At 44.5% G+C, this 20,548-nt stretch overlaps 1 pseudogene across 1 annotated transcript; it reads right to left on the reverse strand.

Annotated features, from left to right (window-relative positions):
- Positions 1 to 1,267: 1,267 nt before the first annotated feature.
- Positions 1,268 to 3,685, reverse strand: LOC125506430 (L-gulonolactone oxidase 2-like; annotated as a pseudogene). Its single transcript, XR_015603706.1, has 2 exons — positions 2,855 to 3,685; positions 1,268 to 2,599 (listed from the first exon to the last, which is right to left on the reverse strand). The product of XR_015603706.1 is annotated as an L-gulonolactone oxidase 2-like (transcript).
- Between the last annotated feature and the right edge of the window lie 16,863 nt (positions 3,686 to 20,548).

A 20,548-nucleotide genomic window follows, 5' to 3' on the forward strand; every position in this document is an offset into this window, starting at 1 on the left:
ACAGGAGGAGGCCCACCAGGTAAGGAAGTCGGTGTCTCCGGTCGGCAAATCGGTGGGGAAGCGAGCCCAAGCAAGCAATAAAATATGTTCACGTGTTTAACAAGTGTTTAACATACATTTAAAAATGTTTGACGTGTATCTGAAAAATGTTCAATATGTATTTGAAAAATGTTCAACGTGTATTTGAGAAAATGTTATTCAAAAATGAAAAATAAAGCCCAAAATAGAAAAATCAGAAAGAACCCAATTAAACCTCTAAAATATGTAGAAAAGGAAAATAAAACACCCAAATGGAACCTTGGCCAAAGCCGCACTAAACCGACAACAATACCTCCACCTCGTCGACTACTTGGCCATGTCCCTAAAAGAACTTGCCATAAGTGAGTGTTATATCCGCCTTGAAATAGCGCGAGAGCTATATCTCACCTAGTGCGTGACTGTGTACCGTCTTGTAGTAGGCAATTGTTACGATAGGCGATCCAATATGATGCGTTTAGTGAGTGGTTCTGCACCGGTTTGTGGAATCTTCCATCGGTTTTGGGAAGGTTCCATAAGTTGTTCTTTTCTCTTTTTCTGTGTTTTTATTTTCAGTTTTCATTAGTTTTTCTTTTGGTTCTTTATTTTTCTCTGTTCATTTCTTATTTCCCTTTTTGTTTCAAATTGATGTCTACTTTTCACACCTTCTTCATTTTTCCTACACACGTTAAACATGTGTTTGATGCACATCGAACATTTTTCAAATACATGATGACCATTTTTTAAATACATGTTTGATCTTTTTTGGTCTACTTATTAAACATTTTTCAAATTTATTTTAAAAACTTTTCCGTACATGTTGAGCATTTTAATTACACACGAGACATTTTTCAGATACAGCTTGACCATTTATTTAAAATACATGATCAACATTTTTTCATATACAAGTTGAACATTTTCTGAATACAAATTTTACAAAATTCGTATACACACAGAATATTTTTTTGATGCACATTGAAATTTTTCCAAATATATGATGCATACTTTTTCAAGTACTTTTAAAACATTTTATAAATACATTGAACATTTGTTTAGTGGTGCATACAAATTGTTTACATTGCATGAACATTTTTTAGATGTATGGATATTTTTTTTAGATATGCACCACTTTCTATATTAATGAATTCTACAAGTTTTAAGAGACCACAAATGATTGGCTGACATAAAACTGTGTGCAAGAAAACCAGATCAGCATGTCACATAGCAAATAGTTTTAAGATTTTTTCCCATACAACCATTCTAATTAACTTGGGAGCCGGAATGCATTGTCAAAGGACAACAAAACAGAGTTACAAGAAAATATAAACCGAAATGAAAAGCACTAGTGTATCAAACCAACCAACAATCATACCGGCGAAGGAACAGCTTCACATAGGACACTTGTTATTATCACCACGGGACACACATAAACCTTACAAGCAAAAGCATAATGTTCAGAAAAGTATCCAAGGACATGCGGCAGAAATAATTTCAATGCAACCACCTGAACGCATCAGATGTGTTGGAACGAGCAGACCCTCGCCTCCGTGTACACCTTCCCAGGGCGACAGTAGTAACCCTGCTCCGGTGCACAATGCGAGTCTTCTGAGCAGACGCAAAGCCCCTCAATGGCGCAACCCTTCTCGACAATTATCGAGCTCCCATTAATGTCGAGCACCTGGTCACTCCATTCGCTCGAGAAGATCCCATCGGGGTCGTACCTTCTCTTCACCTCTAGGAACTTGCTGGCCTCAGGGTACTTGGCAATGACACCTTCAAAGGCAAAGTTGCGGTTTTTGCCCCGGTGAGGGATGGCGCCATATTTGCGTAGCGCCATCTGTTGGAGCTCGTCGAGCACACCAAAGTATGGGTTGGGCTCACCCTTCGTGTAACTCCGGTAGTAGGTAATATCAAAGTCGATCGAGTCCTCTGGCTTGCCGAGGTAGGCAGAAGACGCCTTGATATAGCGGAGGAGAATACCCAAACCGGCGTCGATTCCGCAGAAGGCCTTCGGGTTGCTGTTACGGAGCTGCTTCATGTCGGCGATGAATGCTGATACCCTAGAGAGCGCGATGCTGTAGGCATTGTTGTAGAAGAAGATTCCCCGGATGCGGGGGTCCCACGGACACGTGGTGAGGAGTGCATCTTCTGGGCTGTCGAGACACGAACCGGACGCTTGGATGCTGTGCTGGAATCCTACCACTGGGTACCCCATGAATAAGCTGCCGTTGTTTGTAAAGCCATATGCTGCCTTCTCAAACAGCGATACTGACGTGGGTGCCTCCTTGCACCGAGCGACGGTGTTGTTCTTCTTCTCAAGAAGCTCCTGCATGACTCTGCCGCTGATGAGGTCGGCCGTCGCAGTGGAGCGGAAGGCCAGGTAGTCATTGAGGCCGTTACCCACTGACGTGATGGCCACGCGATCGTCCTTGCGGTAAATCACATTGCGCTGCTGTGGCGGCCACACCATATCGCCAAATTCGTGGAGGCCACCCCACACAACGGCCTGCTCTGCCATGTCAGAGTCATCGCGTGTCACGAACGTCACCGACCGCTTGAACATCGGCTCCAAGGCCAGTGTAACCTGCACATATCCATGAAAAAAAGATTAAAAAATCAGGAGAGAACTAATTAATGACTTAATTAACTTGTGCACCAAGAAAGTAACAAATTCCGTTTGGTTTTAATAACAATTCTTAAACAAAACATTTATTCTTAGAGTACACATTTTGCAGCAGATATACACATACCGTACCACATGCCATGGCATGGCATATGTGGGCAGCCTAATAAAACGAAGAGTATATACGCATGCAAAGGCATTTCTTGAGCCACGTACCTGGGAAACGACGCCCAGGACGCCGAGGGAAACCTTGGCCGCGTCGAGGTCGGGATGGTCGGCGCAGAGCTCCCGTACCACCGCGAACCCTTGGCTCTTGGGCGCCGGCGTGACGATCCTCATCCCGACCACATACGGCGCCGCCCTTACCCTTGAGCGAACTGCCGTGCGCGCCCGTGGCCAGCAGGCCTCCGATGGTGAGCCCTGACCAGTAGGGCGAGTGCGGCAGCGCGAGCCCTGCCTCGGCGGCGGCCTGGATCAGGTCGCGGAGCACCATGCCGCTTTCCACCGTCATAAGCCCCTTGGCGACCTCGACGCTTACACCCGATTGAGCCGCTCCGTGCTTATGATGGTGCCGTCGCGGCCGCCGGGGCAGGCCAGTTTGGGGAAGCTGTGGGAGTGCTTGGTGGCCACCTTCACCTTGCGCTTGGCCGCCACCGCGGCCGCCACGGCCGCGACCAGCTCCTTCTCGGTGCGCGGGAAGGTGGCGTTGGCCGCGCGGCAGACGGTGCGGTCAGGGAAGGAGCCGTACGCGTTGGAGACAGTGCAGTCCGACGTGCCGTGGGCACAGACCACCGGCTCCGGCAGAGGGCTCGAGCCAGCGAGGCCGACCAGCAGGAGCACCAGGAGGAGAACCGTAAGCTCCCGGCCACCCTCCATTGCTCAGCTCTTGCAAGTCCGTACGTCCTTGCAACTACCAATAATGTCTTGAGATATGCAAGGCCTTGAATGGTAGCTACTGCTTATATAGCTAGCTCACGGGACGGTATGCAGCACATTCCTCCCTTGTTAAATCGTCCCGTAATGGAACACGTAACCATCTGTACAAAGTCAATGGATTGATCGCAAATGCAGCATATGATTAGACGGATGAAGATTATCCATCTCCAGTGAGTCACTAGTACGGAACAGGCAAGCAAGCAGTGGCGGGCGCAAACGACCTAACAGTCGGTGCGTGTTTTCGGAGCAAACGGCCCAAATGTTTTTCCCGAATATTGATGGCGTTATGCTTCGCCTTGTATTGCATGCATGCATGCATGTGATGTTAGTTGTGTGCATACGCTATGCAGAGCTCGCGTGTAAATTCGTCACAAGTGCACCATCTTGATGCAGCTGCCACATAATACATTTTAGGGGATATTATTCATAATTCGAAACATTTTAGGCAAGGAGTGTAAAATACGTGTGCATTATTGCTCTCCTTGCAGAGGTCAAAGCTAGGATCAATCCATCATCAGCAAGTTATGACTACTAACTAGCCTAAAACGCCGTCTTATCTTTTGAGACGGAGGAGAAGGTTGTACCAGTGTAGACTACGTACACTCATTCCCTGGACGAATCATATCCTACCACCGATCAACGAGGACCGCCAAGATAGTGCAGATGGGACGTCATACTCGTGAAGACTATGAGATTTTGAATGCAAAAGCAAGCCTCGCGCGGGCGAGTATAATAGCAGTGGCCAAGACATTATTAATTCTCCCCATGATTATATATATATATATATATATATATATATATATATATATATATATATATATATATATATATACCTTTAGGCCAATTATCCTTTAGGAAATCACGGGCAAGATGTGCCACATATGGGCATGACAGCCCACAAGTCAACTCGCATGTTGCTAACAACTCATCGAGGCTGGGTTGTCCTCCCCAATCGTCGATTCACATTCAACTACTTTTGATTGAAACCTTTCAACCGAAGATGTAGAACTTCCTACTAAGGGCTCATTCAATGCCGATGATATTAGAGGATTCCTACAAGATTTCCACCCACGGAAATTTCTCCTATGTTATCATTCGTTTTAAAGGAATATAGGTAGTACTATATTCATTATGGTTGTGTCTGTATATTAGTGCAAATTCGATTATCAAGCCTCCCAAACGTACAACATGTCTACATAATATGATCTCAATCTATGTCATAATTTCTCGTAATGCTTTGACTGATCAACTAAATATGTCTATACTCATATTTATGTCTTCTCTTAATGAGAAATACTACTTGTCAATCTATGAACCCGGTCTAATTTCCACATAAGAAAACTTCAAATCAATTTTATGTATGCATTTTTATTTGTAGTTATTATTTATGTTGAAAATTAATGGCTCTATTTTTTACCCGTTTTAGAGCTCATTTGTTGCATAATAACTCATTATATCATGTCTCATTGAGACAATTGCCTGTCCATTATGCATGATTTTCAGTTTGCACTAATATTAACATGAGCATTGAATAGTCTTTAGTTTTTGTTAGTTTCTTTGTTTTGTTGTGTGTGTAGGTCATTTGGAACTGGCAATTGCCACGTCTGGATACCGTCATTAACATGGGACCGGACTGGCTACTTCACCTGTTGGATCGCTGCAGCGAAGATGAGCTCATGAGATTGTGGCGTACATGGCATGTACACAATTAGCTAACACACCAGAAGTCGGCGCCTCCTACAAAAGTCTATCATCGCTTCCTGTCAAGCTACATTGAATCTCTCATGTGTATCCTCCAACACCCAAACATGGCCGCGACCAGAGGGAAGATGGTTTTGAGTTATGACCACATGCTCAAACACACAACATATCGCTTATCACCAGCAGATAACCTGAGGCCGCCGGGGAACTGGACCAAACTCCCAGACGGATGGTGCAAGCTGAATCTTGATGGAGCTTTTGTTGCAATAGATGGATCAGGGGCGGAGGCACGATCTTCATAATCATCAAGGCATTGTGGTATTTGCATCCTGTCACTACCTGTCGAGGTGCTCTAGCGCACCTGAAGCAGAGCTAGCAGCATGCATGGAGGGCGTGTCCGTCACACTTGAATGGAGCTCGAACCCCTTTATCTTGGAGACCGATTATACCACTGCGACTGCCATGATCACGGAAGCACCGAATACGTTGCTGGGAGAGACTAAACGCTTGCTGGGACATGGGCGTTTACATGTGATATCACATGTTAGGAGAGAAATAAACACTATCAGCCATAGGCTAGCTCAGATGAATAGGGTGACAAATACGATTGTTTGGCTACGCCATGCACCGTTGGAGATCCTCCCGTCATGTAATCTCAACTGTAACTCCCCTGGTTGATTGAGTGGGAAGTCCATTTTCACAAAAATAAGTGATTTGGAACTCCCAAGGACTTATCATGATGAAAGAACCAAGATTGGGCTCAATACGGAGGAATTACAAGCACGAGATAAAGATCTTTCATGGAGTTTGCCAAAAATAGATTGAAGATCCAATATCAGTAAGTTATTGCTCTCATTCACACGAATTGAACTAGCTCAAGAACACCCAAATCGGAGTTCGTATGAGGAGATGATGACCAAATTACTAAGCTCCACGTGCAGCCTCCAAGAGAGAAGGCGACGTGGGGTTCGACTGTACACGGTTGTACCTGAGGTCATACTAGTTGTTCTAAGCAATGGGAATCGTTGTAACTCAGTGATTCTTCACCAATTTCCCCCTGCTTTGTTCTTAATGATCCTTGGACATCAAGGATGGTATTGGGAGAGGTCTAAGCGCATCTAAAGCCCTTGGAACAAAGGAGAGAAAACAACCACATCCACGGAGTAGACCTATGGAGCCTGGCTATTTATACGTGTCCAACCCTAGTCGTCGGCCATCATCATATCCATCTCTCCCACTTTCGAGTCATCATCCACATCACGTCAAGAGGCATTATGAGGCTCTGCAAGGCCCATTTCCACCCATTGCAACTGAAAGATCATGGATGTCGCCTAGAGGGGGGGGGTGAATAGGCGCTTTAAAATAATTACGGTTTAGGCTTGAACAAATGCAGAATAAAACTAGCGTTTAATTTGTGAAGCACAAAACCTAAATCAACTAGGCTCACCTATGTGCACCAACAACCTATGCTAAGCAAGATAAACAACTAAGTGATAGCAAGATATATAACATGTCATACTATGGCTATCACAAAGTAAAGTGCATAACTAAACGGCTCGGGTACGAGATAACCGAGGCACGCAGAGACAACAATGTATCCTGAAGTTCAAACCCTTGCGGATGCTAATATCCGTTTGGAGCGGTGTGGAGGCACAATGCTCCTCAAGAAGCCACTAGGGCCACCGTAATCTCCTCACTCCCTCGCACAATGCAATATGTCTTGATTCCACTAAGGGACCCTTGAGGGCGGTCACCGAACCCGTACACTTTGGCAACCCTCGGGGGTGGTCACCAAAACCCGTACAAATTTCTCGGGGCGATCTCCACAACCTAATTGGAGACCTAGCCCGACGCTTGCCCGGAGCTTTACACCACAATGATTGAGCTCCGAAGCACCGCCAATCGTCTAGGGCACCCAAGCACCCAAGAGGAACAAGCTCTAGGGTACCAAGCACCCAAGAGTAATAAGCTTCTCAACTTTTCACTTCCACGTATCACCATGAAGAACTCAAACTGATGCAACTAATGAAATGGCAAGGGCACATGGAGTGCCCAAGTCCCTCACTCCCAAATCCCACCAAAGCAACGAAAGCTATGGAGAAAAATGAGAGAAATAACAAGAAGGAGAACACCAAAAACTCCAAGATCTAGATCCAAGGGGTTCCCCTCACATAGAGGAGAAAGTGACTGGTGGAAATGTGGATCTAGATCTCCTCTCTCTTTTCCCCCCAAAACTAGTAAGAATCCATGGAGGGATTGAGAGATAGCAAGCTCCAAGAGGCCAACAATGGTGAGGGAGAAACTTGCTCAGATTTCTTAGGTTGGAGGAGGAGGGGGATATAAATACCCCCAAGAAAAATATGACCATTGTACCCCGGGAACCCGGACAACCCAGAGAAAAAGCCACTAAACTCCGGGCACTCGGGGGAAAACCCTGAGCACTCGGACGAATGATAACCCACAAGTATAGGGGATCAATTGTAGCCTCTTTCGATAAGTAAGAGTGTCGAACCCAACGAGGAGCTAAAGGTAGAACAAATATTCCCTCAAGTTCTATCGACCACCGATACAACTCTACGCACGCTTAACATTCGCTTTACCTAGAACAAGTATAAAACTAGAAGTACTTTGTAGGTGTAACGGGATAGGTTTGCAAGATAATAAAAAGCACGTAAATAAAAACTAGGGGGTGTTTAGATAAAGAAGCAATAAAGTTAGTATAGTGAGTGTGGAAAAGTGGTGGTAGGAGTTGCGAAATTGTCCCTAAGCAATTGACTACTTTACTAGACTGATAGCAAGTTTTATGTGGGAGAGGCCACTGCTAGCATGTCATCCCTGACTTGGAATTCTATGCACTTATGATTGGAACTATTAGCAAGCATCCGCAACTACTAACGTTCATTAAGGTAAAACCCAACCATAGCATTAAGATATATTGGTCCCCCTTCAATCTCGTATGCATCAATTTCTATGCTAGGTTGAAGCTTATGTCACTCTTGCCCTCCAATACATAGTCCTATCAACATACAACTAACCCTATGGTGTGATCCACGTGCGCGCTCATATGATGGGCACCAAAGGACAGCAATATAACCACAAATAAATTAAACCAATCATAGCAATTCACCAATTACCGATAGGACAACAAAAATCTACTCAGACATCATAGGATGGCAACACATCATTGGATAATAATATGAAGCATAAAGCACCATGTTCAAGTAGAGGGTACAGCGGGTTGCGGGAGAGTGGACCACTGTAGATAGATGGGGGAAGGTGATGAAGATGACGAAGGTGTTGGTGTAGATTGCCGTCACACGATGATGGCCCCGGCGGCTTCCGGCGCCACCGGGAGAGAGGGGGAGAGGGGCCCCTCCTTCTTCTTCTTCCTTGACCTTCCCCCTAGATGGGAGAAGGGTTTCCCCCCTGGTCCATGGCCTCCATGGCGGCGGAGGGGCGAGAGACGCTCCGAGATTGGATCTGTCTCTCTGTCTCTTTCTGTTTCTGTGTTTCAGATTCTGGCCTTTCACCGTTTTTTATATTCCCGGAGATCCATGTAACTCCGATTGGGCTAAAATTTTAACACGATTTCTATTCGGATATTGGTTTTCTTGCGGCGAAAGAAGGGCATCAACCGCCTTACGGGGTTGCCACGAGGGCCCAGGGCACGCCTGACCCCCTGGGGCGCGCCCCCTGCCTCGTGGCCCCCTCGGGCATCGTCTCGTGTTGATTCTTCTTCCAAAAAATCACATATATTTCAAAAAAATCTCCGTCAGTTTTTATCCCGTTTGGGCTCCGTTTGATATGGATTTTCGGCGGAACAAAAAGCATGCAACAAACAGGGACTGGCACTGGGCACTGGATCAATATGTTAGTCCCAAAAATAGTATAAAAAGTTGCCAAAAGTATGTAAAAGTTTTAGAATATTGGCATGGAACAATCAAAAATTATAGATACGACGGAGACGTATCAACGAACAAGGGAAGCACAGCGGCAGGGGGCGGGCACCCGGAGGGGGCCGAGAGGAGGAGGCGGAGGAGCCCGGGCACCCGGGTCCAAGACCCCGGGCACCCGAGGTGATCAGAGAAGGAGAGGGAGCGCCCCGGACGACCCCAGACACCCTGACCGGCCAGCGAGGTCACTATGGAGGGGCTCGGGTGACCTTGGGCACCCGGGGGTCAAGGACCCCGGGCACCCGCACTAGGCAGAGAGATGCGGGAACCGGTAAAATTGAAACGGCCACAACTTTTGCAAACAAACTCCGAATTTGATGAAACCAAGTTTGTTAGAAAGCTAGAGACAAGGGCCAACACAATATTGATAGAAATATCAGTAAATAGCAATTCAGAAAATACCCAAAATAAAATGATGAGAACCCTTTCTCAAATAAGACCGGTAAAAACTCCAACACCAAAAGCGCAAAAGAAGATGCATATGAAATCGGTTTTCGATGAACTAGAGCTTGTCACGAAGATAACCACAAGCTCTAAAACCTCACAAAGAGAAAATCCAAACAAGAACCAAGAAATATGATGCCAAAGATGCAAAGGTTTGAGCTCTCTACGAAAGATACGAATAAGCTACTCACTCGAGAGCCCCCCTTGATAGTACAGTTATCGATCCTATAATCCGGTCTCCCAACTAACACCATGAGACCGGTAAAATAGAAACCTATTGAGGACAAACCTTTGCCTTGTGCATAATCCATTTGAGCTAGATGATGAAGATCTTGACCTCCTCAACTTGTACCACCTTTCTTGATTGCGCTAGCTTGATGAAGACTAGTAGATTGCTCCCCCATACTCCACTATGGGTGAGCCACTCCTTGGCACATCTTCACAAGTCCATTGTCACCACAATGGACGGCAAGCATCAAGGACGTGATCTCTTCATGATGCTCCACTTGAACTTGCACACCGCAATCTTGATGATGATCACCACTTGATGTCATCCTCTCCTTGGGTTGTATGATATCTTTATCTTGACGCAAGCTCATGGAAACATACCTAACCCCACATAGAACTCTCACGTAGACCATGGGTTAGTTCACAAAGCGTAATGGACAATGCTTACTGTCGTGGACTTAACACGACATATGTTCTAGCGCAAGGACTTAGTCGTGGAGCCATCACAACTAGGTTAGCTTGAAGGGGTTAAGCGGGACAAAGGACACAGAGTGTTTACCCAGGTTCGGCCCCTCTCAACGAGGTAAAATCCTACTCCTGCTTTGTGTTGTATTGCTAGGGTTCTGATTACCAGGGAGTGAATACGCTTGACCTAGCTCTCGATTGTTTGTTACTTGTCCTCAACCCATCGTCGGGTCATCCCTTTATATACATAGGTTGACGCCCGGCGGCTTACAGAGTCCCGACCGGCTCATACACAACGTGTCCGGCTCGGTGACTAACTAAGCTTGCCTTACAATACAAGATATACATGTGGCGGTTCATCCCCTTGGGCCTCTAGTCGCCTCTGGGTCTTGGGTCGTCAATGGGCTTGCTATGACCCGCCATCTTCATTAATAAGTTGCCAATGGTATAACCCGGCCCCTCCTGGGCGGTTCATACCCAATAGTTATATCCCCAACACTTACCATACCATGGGATCACTTGATCCCTCTCGGTACATCTTGCATGCTTTGTGAGTTGATCAACTTGATTGACTCTTTGACTTAGTCTTGATCAACCTCTCACATGACCAATTTTTGGATAATTCCTCGAATAGCACCTTGGTCATCACATACTCTCCTTGAAACCAACAAATGGACCTCAAGAAAAGCCTATGGACAAATCCTTCAAATATAACTCAAGGCAACCATTAGTCGATAGAGATTGTCATCAATTACCAAAACCAAACATGGGGGCACCGCATGTTCTTTCAGCAACCTTGAAAGAAGGCCGGGAAGGAAGCCACCACCTTCGGGGCGTGGCCATGCACCACCATTGACTCCATCACCATCACTCCTTCCTCCCACATCACTATCTCCTTGATGGGCTGTAATTAGTCTTAAACCTATTTATTAATGTGATGCTTATTTGAGTAATTGTTGGTTATAGGTGTGGTTATCTAGTGCGCTTGTTATTTGATAGACGTCATTTATTCATGTTTGACTCTTTGTGTTTTTATTTATCCTTGTGGTAATTTAGTGATTAGAGATGCCCAATCCACTAGCGTAGTTAGAGACATCCAACTCCCCAGGTTGCAAGAATTAGATAGATATTTTGTGCGATCATAAAGACCTTTGGACGACAGGCACTACTTTATCGAGAGGAGCACAATATATCTAGGGGCAATGGTTGTCTACAAAAAATAATGCCTTTGGTCCGATCCTTGCAATTTTAATGTCTACTTTAACTGTGACATTCATATGCGAAGGAAGTAGGACAATTGAGTTGTCTCAATAAGGTGCATGCATGAGAGGCAATGTTATGTGAAGGACCGCCCACCATAGTAAATTACTCTATGCTATAAATAGGAGGCGGTGACCCAACTACGCTCGTGGTCAATATATTAACGTCATTTAGCGCCATCGAGGTACTAGAGGCCCATACCTAGAACCACCTTTGCTTGAGTAAAACATCATATTAATATGTTCTTAGTTTATTTCTTGGTTTTAGTATTAGCATTTATTTTATGTTCTAGTAGTACTTAGTTAATCTCCTGGTTTACCTTTCCCTAGCAACCGATAGACCAGACTATTTTCAAACTATGTTTGCGTGCGAACATAGTTGCGTACACGACAATGTTGTTGCAGGCTAGTAGTGCCTTCCTTTAGCTCCCTGTGGGTTTGACACTTGCTTCCCGTGAACTGTGTTACATAGCCATGTGCACTTGGAGGATGTCAACAATAAAAAATGCTATATGTCCTAACAAATTATCTAATTCTTATTTGTTACAACTAGCAAAGCTAGCAAGATTGACAACCTCACTAGAAATGTTAACAACTCATATTGCTTGGTTATCGTCCCAAGGAGGTATCGATCCACATTCAGCTACTTTTGATTGAAACCTTTCAACATAAGACATAAAACTTTGTACTAAGGGCTCAATCGACGCGGTGGATTTTTTGGAGGATTCCTACTGAATTTCAACACAAACGGGATTTTCTCACTTGTTTTACAAGAATAGAGGTACTAGATTCATTATGGTTGTATGTATACACTGGTGCAAATTCTTAATGTTAATTAAGCCCCCAAAGGTAATGTAATTACATGATCTCAACCTATGCCATAATACTACATGTGAGCCTATGAACTCCTGTCCTACGTCATAAACCTATGCATGAACCCCTGTCCGATTACCTCCTAAAGAAAACTATCCAAATCAATTATACATATGCACTTTTATTTAAATATATTATTCAGTTCAAAGCTATAAAATACTTCAAACCAAATTATCTATCTATTGTTTGTTATAATTAACAAAGTTAGTGAGATTTTCAACCTCACTAGAAGTGTTAGGGACACAATCAATCTTTTGGTTTATATAGTAGTGCTTCTCAATGGAGACTTATGGATTTATCTCTATGAATTGGTACCATGGTTTCTCAAAGGAGGAAGTAACCGGACGCTGCCATAAATTCTTGCACTTGTGGACCTAACAATTGTTTACCAATATATATGTATTGGAGCAACTAAGTTTTTTCTAGTGCCATAGACACTAGTAGAAAAGGGGGCAACGGTCCAGGCCGGGTCAGCCCATTAGTCCCGGTTCAGTCTAGAACCGGGACCCATGGGGGCATTGGACCCGGTTCGTGAGCCCAGGGGGGCGGGCGGGCCACGTGGGCCATTGGTCCCGGTTCGTCTGGACCTTTTGGTCCCGGTTGGTGGGACGAACCGGGACCAATGGCCTTGCTCCTGGCCCACCACCATTGGTCCCGGTTGGTGGCTTGAACCGGGACCAAAGGCTCCCCTTTAGTCCCGGTTCATGCCACCAACCGGGACCAATGAGGTGCCCATATATACCCCCTCGCGTAAGAGCAGAGCACACTGCTCTGTTTTTTTCTGGCCGAGGGGGAGAGGACTTGGTGGTGCTCTAGCTCACCTCCTATGCACACAAGGTGTTCGATGGAATGCCCGAGCCACACTACTTAAGCTTTCTCCTCTCCAAGCTCGACCTTCAAGCTCCATTTTCCTCAATATTTGTCTAGGTTTAGCGGTCCGTCATGCCCCGTCCCCGTCTTCACCGCCGTCGATCACCCGCGCCGAGCTCATCGGCGGCACCACTGTGGTGAGCCTCTTGTTCTTATCTTCTTTTTGAAAGGGAAAAATATTCTTACTTGTATGTTTACATAGATACTTGTATTATTTTCTTACTTTTATTATTGCATCTTATATAGTGCGATGGTTTTGGTATCCGCCCCCGTTGGCCCTCGTCCTGTCTATGATTCGGATGTGGTATATATACTATCTTTATAACTATTGGTTCATTTATTGTTTATGAAAATTATGCCGACCAACGTGACATGGATTTCATTTATGTAGGATGTATGTGAATCGGAAATTCCAACCGACCCTATTGTCGAGAGGTTAAATTTAGTTGAAGAAAAAAATAAAAAAATTGAGGAGGAGAAGATGATATTGGAGTTACATGTTGCGGATGTCGTCGATGATCACAAGATCAAGATGGATGCAATGCGCTTGAAGATTAGAAAGATTAGAAAATATGCCATTCATACCGAGGCTTGGTATCATTATGTTGTTGGATCAATTGTTACCTTGGTTGCGATTATGATCACATTTGTTTTCGCATTGAAATGTTTTACATAGTTTGAACGTATGGTTTAATTAATTAGATGCTCTGGAGAGCTATATGTTGTTAGATGAGAACTATGTATGTACTTTGGTTTTAATGTGATGATGAACTTCTATTAATTTGGACACTTAATTATATATAACGCACGCAAATGAACCGGCAATGGATGTACGGTGACAGACACACCTCCTAGTACATTAAGGGCGTGCATGAGTTTCTTGATGCGGCTGAGGCAAACAAGCAGAATGGTTTTATGTGTTGTCCATGCACTGAATGTGGGAATACGAGGTCTTACTCTAACCGGAAAATCCTTCACTCCCACCTGCTTTATAAGGGTTTCATGCCACACTATAATGTTTGGACGAGGCACGGAGAAATAGGGGTTATGATGGAAGACGGCAAAGAAGAAGAGTACGATGACAACTATGTGCCCCCTGAATACGGTGATGCTGCAACGGGGGGAGCTGGTGAAGATCAAGAGGAACCAGACGATGTGCCCAATGATGCTGCAACGGGTGAAGTTGCTGAAGATCAAGAGGAACCAGACGATGTGCCCGATGATGATGATCTCTGCCGGGTCATTGTCGATGCAAGGATGCAATGCGAAAGTCAAAAGGAGAAGCTGAAGTTCGATCGCATGTTAGAGGATCACAAAAAAGGGTTGTACCCCAATTGCGAAGATGGCAACACAAAGCTCGGTACCGTACTGGAATTGCTGCAGTGGAAGGCAGAGAATGCTGTGGCTGACAAAGGATTTGAGAAGCTGCTGAAAATATTGAAGAAGAAGCTTCCAAAGGATAACGAATTGCCCGACAATACATACGCAGCAAAGAAGGTCGTATGCCCTCTAGGATTGGAGGAGGAGAAGATACATGCATGCCCTAATGACTGCATCCTCTACCGCGGTGCATACAAGGATCTGAACGCATGCCCGGTATGCGGTGCATTGCGGTATAAGATCAGACGAGATGACCCTGGTGATGTTGACAGCGAGCCCCCCAGGAAGAGGGTTCCTGCGAAGGTGATGTGGTATGCTCCTATAATACCACGGTTGAAACGTTTGTTCAGAAACGAAGAGCATGCCAAGTTGATGCGATGGCACAGTGAGGACCGGAATAAAGACGGGAAGTTGAGAGCACCTGCTAACGGGTCGTAGTGGAGAAAAATCGAGAGAAAGTACTGGGATGAGTTTGCAAAGGACCCAAGGAACGTATGGTTTGCTTTAAGCGCGGATGGCATTAATCCTTTCGGGGAGCAGAGCAGCAATCACAGCACCTGGCTCGTGACTCTATGTATGTATAACCTTCCTCCTTGGATGTGCATGAAGCGGAAGTTCATTATGATGCCAGTTCTCATCCAAGGCCCTAAACAACCCGGCAACGACATTGATGTGTACCTAAGGCCATTAGTTGAAGAACTTTTACAGCTGTGGAATGGAAATGGTGTACGTACATGGGATGATCACAGACAGGAGGAATTTAACCTAAAGGCGTTGCTGTTCGTGACCATCAACGATTGGCCCGCTCTCAGTAACCTTTCAGGACAGACAAACAAAGGATACCACGCATGCACGCACTGTTTAGATGACACTGAAAGTATATACCTGGACAAATGCAGGAAGAATGTGTACCTGGGCCATCGTCGATTTCTTCCGACCAACCATCAATGTCGAAAGAAAGGCAAGCATTTCAAAGGTGAGGCAGATCACCGGAAGAAGCCCGCCATGCATACCAGTGATCACGTATTTGCTATGGTCAATGATTTACACGTAATCTTGGGAAAGGGTCTCGGCGGACTAGCTGTTCCGAATGACGCTGAGGGACACGCACTCATGTGGAAGAAGAAATCTATATTTTGGGACCTACCCTACTGGAAAGACCTAGAGGTCCACTCTTCAATCGACGTGATGCACGTGACGAAGAACCTTTGCGTGAACCTGCTAGACTTCTTGGGCGTGTATGGGAAGACAAAAGATACACCTGAGGCACGGGAGGACCTTCAACGTTTGCACGAAAAAGACGGCATGCCTCCGAAGCAGTATAAAGGTCCTGCCAGCTACGCTCTTACAAAAGAAGAGAAAGAAATCTTCTTTGAATGCCTGCTCAGTATGAAGGTCATGACTGGCTTCTCGTCGAATATAAAGGGAATAATAAATATGCCAGAGAAAAAGTTTCAGAACCTAAAGTCTCATGACTGCCACGTGATTATGATGCAACTGCTTCCGGTTGCATTGAGGGGGCTTCTACCGGAAAACGTCCGATTAGCCATTGTGAAGCTATGTGCATTCCTCAATGCAATCTCTCAGAAGGTGATCGATCCAGAAATCGTACCAAGGCTAAGGAGTGATATGGCGCAATGTCTTGTCAGTTTCGAGCTGGTGTTCCCACCATCCTTCTTCAATATCATGACGCACGTCCTAGTTCATCTAGTCAACGAGATTGTCATCCTGGGGCCCGTATTTCTACACAATATGTTCCCCTTTGAGAGGTTCATGGGAGTCCTAAAGAAATATGTCCGTAACCGCACTAGGCCAGAAGGAAGCATCTCCATGGGCCATCAAACAGAGGATGTTATCGGGTTTTGTGTTGAATTCATTCCTGGCCTTAAGAAGATAGGTCTCCCTAAATCGCGGTATGAGGGGAGACTGACTGGAAAAGGCACTCTTGGAAGTGACTCAATAATATGCAGGGACGGATATTCTTGGTCTCAAGCACACTACACAGTTCTACAGAAATCTACCTTGGTGACCCCATATGTCGATGAACACAAGAACAGTTTGCGCTCCAAACACCCGGAGCAGTGCGACGACTGGATTACATGTGAACACATCAGGACTTTCAGCAGTTGGTTGGAAACACGTCTCAGAGGTGACAACACTGTTTATGATGAGATGTACTTGTTGTCCAGGGGACCATCTTTGACTGTATTGACTTACAAAGGATACGAGATAAATGGGAATACATTTTACACGATCGCCCAAGATCAAAAGAGCACCAACCAAAATAGCGGTGTCCGCTTTGATGCAGTAACCCAGAGCGGAAAGGACACATATTATGGTTACATAGTGGACATATGGGAACTTGACTACGGACATGATTTTAAGGTCCCTTTGTTTAAGTGCGAATGGGTCAATCTGTCAGGAGGCGGGGTACAGGTAGACCCACAGTACGAAATGACAACAGTGGATCTGAAAAATCTTGGGTACACTGATGAACCGTTCGTCCTAGCCAATGATGTGGCATAGGTTATCTATGTGAAGGACATGTCTACCAAACCGAGAAAAAGAAAAGATAAGGAAGCGAATACATCATACGATGAGCCAAAGCGCCACATAGTTCTTTCAGGAAAAAGGGATATCCTGGGAGTGGAGGGCAAGACAGACATGTCTGAAGATTATGAAAAGTTTCATGAAATTCCTCCCTTCAATGTCAAGGCTGACTCAAGCATCCTGATAAACAATGAAGATTATTCATGGTTACGGCGCAATAAGCAAATGACACAAGTGAAGAATTTCTCCCGCAACTATTATGATGATACCATGCCAACTTTGTAACACACGAGTATGCTATGCCAACTTTTTCAGAGTTCATTTGAAAACTATGAATTTAGGTCGAACTTTCTCTATAGATGCATCTATGTTTATTTTATTTAGTAAAGTTAATCACAAACTTGTGATTCACACAAATTTCAAAAAATTCAAATTTTAACTATTCAAATTCGAAAACTAATGGCACTAACACAAAGTTTATAATTTTTCTAAAACTAATGGCACTAACAGAAAGTTTATAATTTTGCTGACCTAAAAGCAAAAAGAATTAAAAAATAAAGCAAAAAACAAAAGAAAATAAATAATACAGAAAACAAAACAAAAAAAACTGGAAAAAAATAAAAATAGCAACAATAAGTATTTTGTTGTATGTAGAAACAAAATAAAATAAATAAAGCAACAAAGAAAACAAAAAAACTAAAAAAGCGTTTTCAAATTTGAAAACTAATGGAACTAACAGAAAGTTTATAATTTTTTTAAACTAAAAGCAAAAGAATTAAAAAATAAAGCAAAAAACAAAAGAAAATAAATAATGCAGAAAACAAAACAAAAAAACTGAAAAAAATAGGCACTAAAAGCAAAAAAAAACTTAAAAAGTGTTTTCAAATTTGAAAACTAATGGCACTAACAGAAAGTTTATAATTTTTGTGACCTAAAAGAAAAAAGAAATCACTAAAAAACTATAAGTATTTTGTTCTAAGTACAAATGAAAAAATAAATAGCAAAAAAGAAAAAAAATGCCTATAATATTTGTTATGACTAACTAAAATTACCAAATTGAGTATAATGATAAAACACAGTTATATTAAATAGCAGGAAAAAGAATGACTCGAAAATCAATTTTTATAGTAAAGTTATTCATAAACTAGTGATTCACACAAATTTTAAAAAATTCAAATTTAAACTATTCAAATTTTAAAACTAATGGCACTAACAGAAAGTTTATAATTTTTGTGACCTAAAAGAAAAAAATCACTAAAAAACTATAAGTATTTAGTTCTAAGTAGAAATGAAAAAATAAATAGTAAAAAAATGCCACCTACTGGGCCACCACGGCCTGAATACGACTAGAAGCCCATCCATGGGCCACGATTCAAGCCCGCAGAAGGCCCAGCAGGCCCACAGGCATAGCGGTGTGAGATTAGGCCCAGAGGCCTGCAGTTCTGAGGAGTTCGATGGAGATGGCGGGGCAGCGCTTATAAACAGGTGCGGCCGCTCCTCAGCTAGCGAGGTGGGACTAAACATCCCACCGCAACGCGGCTTTGGCATGCGCAGGCCATTGGTCCCGGTTGGTGGCACCAACCGGGACTAAAGGGGGGCATTGGTCATGGTTCGTGGCACAAACCGTGACCAATGCCCCCCTTTAGTCCCGGTTGATGCCACCAACCGGGACCAAAGGCCGCCGCTTCCTGCCCTTTGTGGGACGTGGATGTAGTGTCCGACACCGACGGCCACATGTATCTCACACCCACGATACTTGCTATTTAGGGTTTCCTCTACCGCTCGGCGACCCTCGACGACCCTCGTTCCCGATAAAAAAAGAGGAAGAAGAAGAAAAAAAGAGGAGAAGAAAGAATAGAGGAGTTCTTACTCCTCTATTCTTTCTTCTCCTCTTTTTTTTCTTCTTCCTCTTCTTTTTTTATCCTTGAAGCGTTGTCGAGGCCACCCCAAACCCTAGAGAAGCAGCGTCGAGGCCACCCCAAACCCTAGAGAAGCAGCGTCGAGGCCACCCCAAACCCTAGAGAAGCAACGTCGAGGCCACTAATTAATATTAGTTCTACGTTTGCCACTAATATATCCATCTGTCATGTTTGAATAATAATTGCCATGTTGTAAATATTTACAGAAACTATGGACACCACCCGAGACGAAGTACAAGAAGAGTTGTTGGGGGACATAATCGCACGAGGAAGTGATGTCGTCTGCTCGTTGTTTCTCAACGACACCGATGGTCTGGAAGCAGCTGGCTATGATTATGATGGCTCCGGTGACCTAATGCCGGTGCAAGAAGGAGACCGTGAGGATGGATCCGGTGACCCAATGCCGGTGCAAGAAGGAGACCGTGATGACGTCTCCGGTGACCGAACCGAGTCCGGCCAGGTATATATATTAGTTAAGCTTGTGCTGACTAGCTAATTGATGCATTCATTGTTTTGGTATGTACACATATTAATTAAGTCTTTGTTCTTTTTTCTAGCCCTCCGGATCGAGAACAACTTCGGTAAAGAGACGAGGCCCGAAGAAAAAGTTGAGCTCGGATGAAAAGTTTGAGATCATAGCAATCGCGCCCGACGGCCAATCGATTGAACCCCTCTGGACAAAGAGCGCATTTGTTGCTCAATGCGGGGTTTTGGTTAGGGACAAGATCCCGATCAGCATCCAGCAACGGTTAAAGCCGGCTACAGAAGACCTGAGGTGTCTTATGTCAATGATATGCAGAAAAATGATCTTTGGACTAAGCTGAAGTCAAATTTCACCCTACCGCCAGAGGATGATTCGGAGAAGCCACTTAAAGAGCAATTAATCAAGTCTTTTGCTCTTAAGAGGATGGCAGAACTATTCAGGAGGTGGAAGAAAGAGCTGAATAAGTTTGTCGAAAATAAAGAGACACCAGAATTCAAGGGCAGATATGAGAAGATCAGAGATCACTGGCCCGCATTTGTGGCCCACAAGACATCGGAAAAGAGTAAGAAGATGTCGGCGACAAACAAGCAAAATGCTGCGAAGAAGAAACATCACCATCACACGGGGTCAGGTGGCTACCTCGTAGCCCGGCCTAAGTGGGCCAAGACTGAGAATGATCTGGTTGATAAAGGGATCGAACCAGAGACAATTAACTGGCCAGACCGTTGCCAGACTTGGTTCTTCGGGGCTGGCGGAACCTTGGACCCTGTATCAGGGAAGTGCATTTGGACGAACGATCAAATGGACATACCAGTCAAGAAGCTTCAGCAGTATATCGAAGCAGCGCG

The sequence above is a fragment of the Triticum urartu genome, chromosome 5A (genome assembly GCF_056163025.1).
Source record: "Triticum urartu cultivar PI428250 chromosome 5A, HENAU_Tu73, whole genome shotgun sequence".
Taxonomy (NCBI): Eukaryota; Viridiplantae; Streptophyta; class Magnoliopsida; order Poales; family Poaceae; genus Triticum; species Triticum urartu.